Source organism: Sinocyclocheilus anshuiensis, unplaced genomic scaffold (genome assembly GCF_001515605.1).
Source record: "Sinocyclocheilus anshuiensis isolate Anshui unplaced genomic scaffold, SAMN03320099.WGS_v1.1 scaffold1289, whole genome shotgun sequence".
Classification (NCBI taxonomy): Eukaryota; Metazoa; Chordata; class Actinopteri; order Cypriniformes; family Cyprinidae; genus Sinocyclocheilus; species Sinocyclocheilus anshuiensis.
Genome location: NW_015549731.1, coordinates 206,314 through 218,044, shown reverse-complemented (window position 1 = coordinate 218,044; position 11,731 = coordinate 206,314). Strand labels below are relative to the sequence as shown.

The following is an 11,731-nucleotide window of genomic DNA, read 5'->3' as shown; positions in this document are numbered from 1 at the left end:
TGAGTTTGTTTCTTCATCAGAACAGATTTGGAGAAATGTAGCATTACATCACTTGATCTCCAATGGATCCTCTGCAGTGAATGGGTGCCGTCAGAATGAGTCGAAACAGCTGATAAAAACATCACAACAATCCTCAAGTAATCCACACAAATCCAGTCCATCAATTAACGTCTTGTGAAGTGAAAAGCTGTGTGAAACAAATCCATCAAGGCATTTTAACTTTAAACTGCTGCTTCTGGCCACAATACATAATCTATATCCAATGCGTCCTTAAGTGAAAGTCCATCCTGTTGTTCCTCTCACTTCAAACATAACTGTATAGAACTGTTTTGGACTGTTTTTGCTTGTAAACGGTGCTTGATTTGCGCATATATCTCTCCTGATTCAGACAAGATGACTTTTTCACTGGAGAAAGCAATATGGTTAAAGCACTCGTATTTTAGTTGGAAGCAACGATTTGAAGTTAAAATGGTCTTAATGATAAATTTCTTTCTTACAAACTAACAACAATACACTTTTTTTGCTGCACAAGATGTTAATTGATGGATTGGAGTCGTGTGGATTACTTGTGGATTATTGTGATGTTTTTATCAGCTGTTTGGACTCTCATTCTGACGGCACCCATTCACTGCAGAGGATCCATTGGTGGGCAAGTGATGTAATGCTACATTTCTGAGGGTGGAAAAATTTTCAGCAAATTTTGTTTTTGCATGAAATTTTGCAGTTTTAATCCAAAGCAAAATGGTCTTAATTTGGAAGTTTGATCCAATAATGAGTCAAGGAAGAGATGTTAAACATTGTTGCCGTAATAAAGTCAAGCACACTGCATTGTGGCAGAGGTTCTCAAACTTGAACTGAAGTTATATGCTTTGTGCACTTTTATGAGCGGATGTTGATGGACTGTCACGATCACAACTCCTTCCCTCACGAGTCACAGATCAAGAGAGCAGCCTGCAACACTCGTGTCTGTGGAGAATGGACCAACTCTGATGAAATCCATGGCAACCGACCAAAACAATGTTATTGTTACAGGAAAGTCTTTGAATAATTATGGAAATAGGAATTATACATTCTGAACACATTTGCTGATGTGCCGTGTAAGTATTTACGGTCGCTTTTCCCTGATGACAATAAATAGTTTCACACCCATAAAAAATCCACGCCCCTCTTCCAACATCTCTGCTTCCCTTAGCTTGAGAACCTCGGCATTGATGAATACTGCACATTGTGGCAAATGTAGTAGGTCTGTGATTTCTAACCAGTTATACGTGAACTTCCAGGGGTAATTGGAAACATCAGAATTTTCTTGTTATAATTTCTTGTAATTTAAAAAAAAAAAGAAAAGGAACTGTATTAAAGAAATAATGCTGTCAAAGGATTAAAATAAACAATTTAAAAAAAACAATGGCTTTACACATTCAGAAGCTTTTTGCAGTAGCTAGTTGCAGATAGATAGATAAATAGATAGATGGATGGATGGATGGATGGATGGATAGACGAACAGACAGATAGTCTCACTGTCCTAAATTGAATGTGTGAATGTGAGAGTAACACATATGGTGTGTGCAGACAGAGCTGGGGTGTGTTGAGTGTTTCTAGATTAATATGACATTGACTGAATCTCCAGCTTTTATTGCACATCCACCTCCCAGACACCAGTGGTGCTGGGCACAATGCTTGAGTGTGTGTGTGCTTGTGTATTAGTCCCAAACCTGTAGTGTTTCTTTCCTCCTGTGTACTAATTAGTGATGTCAAAGTGAGCCAACAAAATGTTCTAATGCCATAAAGTGCCACGTCTGATCTGATGTGTACAGTTTTAACTTCACATCAGAGTAAATCTGGCTCCTCACAGCTCATGCAGAGAGTTACGCAAAAGCAAATGATAGGATCCTACTACACAGTTATTATCACATGTCACGTCTTCATGTCGAAAAAAGAAATACTCTCAGAAAAAAATAGTACAAAAGCTATCACTGTGACGGTATCTTTTTAAAAGGTACACTTTTGTACCTTATTTACCCCTAAAGAATGCATTAGCCTTTTTGTAGCTGTAGCTGTAGCTACACCACCTGTAGCTGGTGTGTGGTGAGCGCACTGGCGCCGTTGTTCTGTGGCTGCCGTCGCATCATCCAAGTGGATGAAGCTCTTTGGGTGTACAACAATACACAATAAAGCGCTATATAAATGCATCATTCATTCATTAATTCATAATTATATGCGATATATATCTGTTTATAATACACATTTTAAAATTGTATTGCATACCTGCTGCTGCCATAATAAAGACCCATTTCGAATGTTTACGTGCTTTTCTTCTCTTTCTGCTCCCAGTCGCTGTGGTGGAGCAGTTATGAAGTATTGTTCTTTTAAATACTTTCCAGCATTTCAGAAATAAATATGTATGCAAATTACACTGAAGTACAACGTTACCTTACGGTGTTCGGGAGTGCTCAAAAAGGGTTGAAACACTGAATTTTGAATTGATTTCTTCTCGTAAACTCAGAGATGTAGATTCGGACGGCAATTAAATTACCACACAACCTAGGTGTTTGTCAAAAAACAGTAGGTAATTCGGCCGGGGATTTTTACGGGGGTGGTGAGAGAAAAACACCGACATCCTGGATTCAGACGGCATTAAAATCACCAGCTACCCCCTGTAAATGGTAAAAATCACTTATGTCCCCCTGAGAAACAATTACCGTCCAAATAGGGCTTAAGACAATATATGGATGTAATTATGAGATGTAACTAGTGTCAGGTATAAAGCAGACACAACTTTGGTGAGACCGCATGGAGTGATCTACTGGATAGCCCACCATCTGAGCCCTGCCATTTCTAATTAACTAATTAACTTGCACACACAAACACACAGCACTGCAGAGAGAGAGAGAGAGAACAGAGGGGCATAAAGCGAGAAGGAGATATGTCTCAGAGCACAACAGCCGTGTCTCTAAAGGTCACACATCACTCCAATAGGAAATGGACTGGAGCAGAACGATATAACATTCAACCTTACATCTGTCTCAAGCATATGTCCTCTTCTCTGCAGTGACAGCATGTGTGCAATCGAGCCGCTATGTTGCTAGCCTGTAACTGTTTCCTTTGAGAGACACACAGTGGTCAATCCCCCTTTGCACCTCAGTCAATTCTGAGGACAATGTTTGTAATATTGGAGATATTTGTAGGCTAGAAATAAATTTAGCTTAAATCTATTAATTCTAAGCATTGGGGGAATACACATAATGTTTAAATTTAAATCCACATTTAGAATCTATAATAATGATTTCTTAAAAATTCAGATTCAGCAATCACAAACAGCAACTGATCCTGACTAAAAAAACATTAATAGCCATTGGACTGAATGTACACAGTGAAGTGTTACAACAAGAGAAAGAGATTTGTACATTTCAGTAGTGTCAGACTCTGTTTCGTGTCTGTGTGTGTTTCCTTCTACCACGTGCTCCATGTTATGTTTATTTCTTTATTTGGTCTTCCTGTTCCTGTCCTGATTGTGTTATCATTTGTTCCAGGTGTTCCCCATTCTGTTCCATTTTTCCCAAGTGTGTTCCATTAGTTTCAGTGTATTTAAAGTGTTTTCTGACCTTTGTTGCCCGTCCAGTATTGAACATTGATCCCCGTGTCCTATGTGTGTGTTTTTCTCTGTGTTAAATAAAGTCTGTGATACTCCTTCGTCTCCTCGCTCCTTCACAATAGGCACACCGTGACAAGTAGAGGTAAGTGGCACTTGCCTGTTCCAGCCAGGCTTGTGTGCCACTCAGAATTGAATTAAAAATGTTTTAAAATTCCAGTTCAATCCAATTTCAGTTGGATTTAATTGAGGAAGCAAAAGGGATGCAGAACTGCAATGTGAATTTGAATAGATAAAGAATTAAAATTATTTGAAATTCATACTACAATAAAAAAAATATATAAATAAAATGTTTTGTTAGACAGACAGACAGATAGACAGATATAGATGACATGCAGACAAGACATGAAAATATATTAACATGTAAATTGGCAAAAATCAACATGCACCTTTGTTTTCTAATCGATTTTTTGGACAGTCCAATGTTTTCTGCAGTGTGTGATGTGTGTTTGTGGACCATAACAGCATATGTCTTCCTCCACAGGGGGGTGATGGTGAGTTTATCCAATCATGACTGAAAGACAATAATGTTGATCAGGTGCTGCACTGGCAGTGCATCTGCTCTCCGCTTTAAATAGATCCAGAGAGAGGCTTTTAAAGACTGCACATATTTCCCTGCGTCCCGTAGTCCATCCTGGTGTGGCAGGATATTAGCTCCATTAGCCTTGGCTCTGAGCCGATGGATGGATGCGGACAGGCAGGAGAACATGATTCACGCCCCAGCGAGGGGGGTCACGGGGAAGGCCGTAAGTCACACAGGGGGCCTGTACGGGGTATCTGATCCACTCTACTCAACCAGGTGCCGATCAATGACATCGAACCACTTATAGGCACTCCCCATTCACAGACATGTCCACCACAAGAGTAATCACACGCAGAAACACGCACATGCACACGCTGCAAAAATGCATGTGGTGGGAGGAGGTGGAGGGGAGCAGGATGGATGGAGAGACAGGCTAATGAAGAGCAGAGTGAATAGAAGCAGGATAGAGGAATGGGGGATTTGAAGGAGACAGATTATCAGGAAGGAGAGCCACTGACGGGAAAGAGAGAAAAAGGGGGGTTAAAAAGATGGTATGTTTGTACAAAGCATTTCTGAAAGGAAGCGCTATGCAGTGTGTATACTGTGCATTTGCATATACGAATGTTTTGAATGCATGAAATACACACATTTGCATTTACATTCATTGATTCAGCATATTGTTTAATACAATGCAACTTCCAAAATGAGGAAATTATCATAAAGGAGACTCGACTTGCACTCGACTTGATCTTCCTTTCCAGCATTTTTGAATTAAATTAAACAGCTTTTTTCCCTTCATTATTTATAGTATAGTTATACTTCTTCATTATTTGTTATAGTTACACTAAATTGCAACAAAAACTGCAAATTAGCCATATTTTATTCTCAAGATGGTAAATGGATGCTACTCACTGAATTAAAGGGTAAGTTCACCAAGGTTTAACCAGCTTTGTATTGTTACAGTATAAGTAAATGAATAATGTGTATTATTTTTTGTAAAAAGCATCATCCGGTGGTCCCCTAAAACCCCATCTTGCCAGTGGTGAATAACCCCTTTAAACGTGTGCACTGAAGTCATGTGACAATGTAGCATTCACTTTGCACTATTTAACATTGTGTATAGCATGTGTATAGCATCTATTTTACAAACAATTTGTAAGCAGTAGACAATATACAGTACATACTGTGCAGTGAACACAGGCAGAAGTTGACAGACGCTGGGCAGGGGTGGATGACAGAGCAGCGTGTGCAGGAGTGCGTTTTATGTCTGCGTTTGCGTCAGACTCATTAAGCTGAAGGCAGCAGAGCTGAGCTCTGGACGGTGGACTCATTCCTCATTTATCTCAACAGTAACATTGGATCCAGAATCATCAATTTAACATGACCTGTGTCCATGTGCCTTTGTAAGATGCACTCATTCATACAAATATGTGTAGCAGCATTTTATTTCCATTATATATTTTTCTGAGTTCAATAAAATATTCACTGCAGAATAATTTTGTCCGGCACTTCTATTGAGATTTGATTGGATAGTGACTGTTAGGCTGTAATATTGTTAGTTTATATTGCTCTCGGACTGTCTATTATTTCAGAGACAGAAGAAGTGATTATATTGTGATAAGATTATGATTAAGATCATAATCAAAACAAGCATTTTAACTCGGAATTTAATTAAAAAAAATGATAAGTCTAAGGAGTGGACAAAATTATCAGTGAACAACAATTTAAGTTTGTGCACACAAATCAAAAGACTTGGAATATAGCATATGACCCATATGGACCATTTATAGCAGCATGAACATTCTGCCTCACACCTCCAAATGTGTTCCTCAGAAGAAACAACATGAGGGTGAGTAAATAATGACAGAACTTTCATTTTTGGGTGCACTGTTCTTTTAAGAGCACAAACCGTGTCAATGGTTGCCGCTGTGTGTGTGTTTGTATTTTGCGTCAAGTACACTTGGCTCTTGTATCTGACAGGCTCTTGGCATTGCAGATGAAGAATTCAGCGGCCAGAGTCCAGATGGGTCTCACGTCACACACAAACATATACACAAAGATGTAAACACACACTCGTCCTAAAACACCCGTCTTCAAGGACGTTCTGCTTTAGCCAGCGAAGTTCTTGACCTGTTTTAAGAATCACACAGGCACACACCTTTACTCTATATGCTCTCAAATACTGCAGAGATTTACCCTGGTGACCCCCCATATGGCCACTAGAGCAGTGGTTCTCAATTCCAGTCCTCGCGTAACACCGCTCTGCACATTTTGTATGTATCTCTTATCACTTCAGATGTTTGTCCTATTCGACCGTAAGTGCCCTGCAAAGTGGACATCACAGGATATTCCACCACGATTACAGTTCGAATGGAGCGTATATGTTCCATTCAAAGGGCATTAAAGTGTGTGAGACGTGAATTTATTTAAAGAGGTATATTATGTCACACTTCTCTAGTAAGTTTCATCTGTGTGTGAAGACACTGCAGGCCGTGGTGTAGCACAAATCCGTGAATTAATCTTCAATGGATTTCCTGTGTGCAGGGAGTAGGGAACACTGTGTATAGGGACCCTGTCAATCGGAACACAGTTCATGCATGGAGCTCTCTTCTAACGAGCTGATGATCTGAATCAGGTGTGTTAAATAAGAGAGGCATGCAAAATATGCCGAGCGCTGGTACGCAAGGACTGGAATTGAGAACCACTGCAGTAGAGCATCTCTCTCACTCGCTTTCTTTGTCTCTCGGGTGTCTGTGCTGTTATATATAGCTTATATCTGTGCACTTATGGACTGAGATGCTTGCTGTTCCTGGAGTGCAGAATCTGCCAAAATGATACAGTTTATCTTCATTAGGCACAGAGAGTTATCTGCAGATATCCACCGAACACACACATTCACAGACACAAAAAATGTCCTCATTGACTCCCAAACTCTAGACAAGTATGAAGCACATGTAAACACACCTTTTCTCTTTATCTCTCACACACATATCCTGAAAGGACCTTTTTACCTTTCACAGTGACTTAACTACAAAATAGAGCTCAGATTATTAAATAAACCAGTTACCCCTCAGAACATAGGAACAAACACAACACACACGTCCAAGTCTGAATATGCAGACTCCTTCCTTCCTTCCGGACTTCCGGAAGTTTGTTTCTGCCATGCGATTAAAAAAATGTTAAGAGGTAATTGCAACTTTTTGTGAATTCTGAGTTTATATCTCATAATTGGACTTTTTTTTACTTCCTTCCGGACTTCCGGAAGTTTGTTTCTGCCATGCGATTAAAAAAATGTTAAGAGGTAATTGCAAGGTTAAGGGGTAAATTGAGTTTATATCTCATAATTGGACTTTTTTTTTATTTAAAGCTGCATTCCGTAACTTTTTTTTGGTTAAACATTATCCAAAATCAATTATTGAGCAAGTACATAACCGAAGATAAAGTCTCAAATCCAAAGAGATATTCTTTATAAAAGTGAACGCTCATCCATGCCTTCCTAAAACGCTTCGTTCAAACACGCCCCCACATATCTATGTCACTGTGTGGGAAGATTTGCAAAAACACCGCCCATATGTATACGCAAACAAAGAAGGCATAACTTTTATTCTCGCCGCCATGTCGTGAAGACGCTGTGTGTTTCGTTGCGAAAGCCAAACTACTTTGTTTGGTCTTCCAAAAGAGGACACAACTAGAACTCAAACTAGAACTTAACTAGTGGTTAAGTTTCATTTACAACACTGTTCCAGAACAGTACGACCCAAATATTCGAGTGTGTGCAGCGCAGTTTACGGAGGAAATTTTCCTGAACCTGGTAAAGGGGCGTAACATTTCCGTCACACGCTTGAGGTATTCGGCCAATCACAACGCACTAGATAGCTGGCCAATCAGAGCATACCGTGCTTTTCAGACCGATGAGCTTTGTAAAAATTGCCGCGTTTCAGAAAGGCGGGGCATAGAGGAGCAACAATAATGTACAGTATGTGGAAAATAATGTGTTTTTTGAACCTTAAACTGCGTAAACAAATTGCATTACACCAAATACACAAAATAATGTTCTTTTTAGCAACATCATATGACCCCTTTAAACTTATTGAAATTAAAAGTACAAGTAAAATCAAAATAGAAAAGGAGCAAATTAATATAAAAAATTGTTCTATACACAGTTTGAGCAGCCAGATAGTGTTCAGTTTTAACTCTTCCATTTTGTATCTTTGGGTTAGCATAAGAGCCACTTCATCTGGTACGAAGACTCTTTCCTTCCAACATAAGAAAGCATTTTTGGAATCTGCATCTGAAGTGGCATTTAGATTCATTACAGACTGTTTAATGCAGCTCAGAGGGGACATGCATTAAACCAGCAGTTACAAATGCATAAATAATGTTTTGTTTTAAACATAAAACCTTGAATATTGATAATTGAAAAGATTTCAAATATGAAAAGATACTTGAAATGTGAAATTAAAGCCACTAGTAGGTGGCAGCAAGTCACTGTTAATGAGCGAAGCATTGAGATTAAACTGATTCAATCAAAATGTTGATTCATTCAGGAATTAAAAACATTTGACTGTTTTAATTAGAGTCACTGAATTATTCATTCAAAAAACTGATTAATTCAATAAGTAAACACCATCCTGTGTGTTGCTCAGCGATGCAAAACAGTGCTGTTTAGAACTATTTTCATAGAGCGTTTGCACTTACGTCACGGTTTGGACAGTTACCCGGATGTGCGGCCATATTGGAGATACTCGTTTGTAAACAACAGCATGGATTGCATGGCTAATGCACTAATGAAAACGCTGTTTTACTAATTTATGATGTCTAAATCATGGAAAAAAACATGTGGAAGCTGCTAAATCATATAGAGAAGGACTTGGTAAGCAGGAAAGGGTGTGATATTTTGACAAACTAAATTTAATATGTGGTAAAGAGCCGTACGAGCTGGCTCTTTTGTCATGGACTGATGACCTGACAATTGTTCCTTCTATTTCTTATCCCGACATAGTGAACTACTTCATTTTTTTCACCAAGCCTATACATGAGTTCTGTTTGGTTCAGTGGCATTGTTTACATTCAGTGCCACCAATATGGTTGACTTCCGGATTGATGACATATAGTGAAAACACCCTATTGGCGAAATACAGCAAAAACAGGCATCTAAAATGTAAGTAACGTAATACTAACTTTATTAAGCTTGTATAAAATCAATATTGCATTTGTTATCATGCTGATATCTGGAGAAAAAATGGCACTCAGTGTGATCTATATTAAATTGACTATATTAAATGATATAAATAAAAAGACAATATAGAGGCATGTTGCCTCTTATCTTGAATCTTATGGGCAGTCTAAATGCATTTTAATAGACTAAATTACAGTGTACGCGTGCACTCTCTGGGTGTGTTTCTGTGATATACTCAATGTCAGATCGCACATCGTTAAAACAACACTTACGATATTAGCGCAGACGATATTAATCACCACTGGTCAAACAATGACCATTTATTGTAAAACTTTTTGTTTTCAGTTGGTCAGAACAAAACTGGCAGACATGTTACTTGTTCAGATGACATTTCGTATTTTGGGCATACTTCCAAGATGTATTATCTATTATTTTGATATCTATTATAATTAAGTACAGTGACTATCCACACTGGTGCGTTGACTGACAGCCCACACACATCTCAAAACATTAGATTCATAACAACAATTGCAGGTTTTAAACAGAGATGGCGACAAAGAGGCAAAACTGACGCACTGCAGCTTTAAAGGGGTCATATGATGCTTTTTTAAAGATCATTATTTTGTGTATTTGGTGTAACAGAATATGTTGACATGCTTTAATGTTCAAAAAACACATAATTTTTCAAATACTGTACATTATTGTAGGTCCTGCATGCCCCGCCTCTCTCAAACGCTTCGTTTTCTACAAAGTCCCTCCTTCCGACAAGCGCAGTCTGCTCTGATTGGCCAGCTGACCCAGTGCATTGTGATTGGCCGAACACCGCAAGCACTCGTCGGAAATGTAACGCCCCTTACCATAATCGCGAGCTTCATCTTTCAAAATAAATGTAAAGACTTTGAGACTAGTCTTTGCAACTTCAGGGATCTTATCTATGCACAATCAGTTTGTAACACTCCAAAGAGAAAGGAAAACTTGAAATCGCATCATATGACCCCTTTAAGAATTGCAGGATACAACCTCAGAATTGCAAGAAATAAACTAAGAAAAGTCAGAATTATGAGATATAAACTATTTATAAACATACATTTTTTTTCCAGAAAAAAGTGTAAAATTTGTAAGATGTAAACTACGAATTTCAAGAAAATATTAAGAATTGCAAGAAGAAAGTCAGAATTCTGACTTTATATATTTTATATATAAGATAGTTTATATCTTGCAATTCTGACTTTTTTTGCAGAATTGTGAGAAAAAAAGTCTGAACTGTGAGATAAAAAGTTGCAAATACCATTTTCATTTATTTATTTATTTATTTGTTCCGTGGCAGAAATTGCCCTCCATAATTCATTCATTCATTCACCTGACCAATAATTTATAAAATACAATTAAGAGTTTGCACTCATTCAAATTAATCTATGGGTTCCCAAACTTTTTTGTCAGCTGAACCCCTTTGACCTTATTTTTCTTTTCATGACGTGAAGGTAATTTATTCATATTTAATCTTGTTTTAGCAAGTTTTCTTTTGATTGCTTTTTTTATAATAAAAATATTTATTTTAATTTAATATTTTTTACGATTTAATTAATATTTTAGCTTTTCATTAACTCTCAAACCCCAGTTTGGAAAACCCTAAATTGATCCATTAATTTACTCTCCTGTTCACTCATTTGTTCATTGGTTTGTTTCATTCATTTATTCAACTCGTCTCACTGTAACAATAAAGAGCCTGAATCTGATCACTCATTTAATTAATTTATACATTTATTCACTCACTCATTCATTCAGGCATTCGTTTAAATAATATTGTTTTACCTTGTTGTACAATCACAATAAAGAACTTAAATCTTTCATTGATTTGTTCATTCATTATCCACTAAATCATCATTTACATTCATTTTCCATTCAGAACTTACTGGCTGCACAATTTTGAGGGAAAATGTAATTGCTCAAAAAAATTTAAATTGAAGGTTTAAAAGTGTTTTTGTAAGCTCCGGGGTTGCTGTGTTTGTTTGTAGGGCTGTACAATTTGTACAAAGATATATTTGTGTTTTTTATATATGTGTGTATACACACATACACACATATAATCCCTAATTTATTCTATCGATTCCTTTACTCATTCTTTCATTCATTCTTTTATCATATTCATTCTCTCAGTCATTCGTTCATTCTTTGTGTCCATGAGACACTGCTGACACATCAGATAATGGAGGGGTTTGGTGGAGAGCTAGAGGACAAAGTTGAGAGAGAGAGAAAGACCCTATATCTCAAACCACTCAACCATTACTGCCCTTAAGATGGGCTGGATGGAGCTCACATTAGTCACACACACACACACACACACACACACACACACACACACACACACACACACAGTAAC

General features: G+C 37.7%; 1 protein-coding gene across 2 annotated transcripts in view; it reads right to left on the bottom strand.

Moving 5' to 3' along the window:
• The window catches only part of LOC107660787 (pro-neuregulin-2, membrane-bound isoform-like), a 94,556-nt gene that overhangs the window by 44,788 nt on the left and 38,037 nt on the right, over positions 1-11,731 (bottom strand). The window lies entirely within an intron of this gene.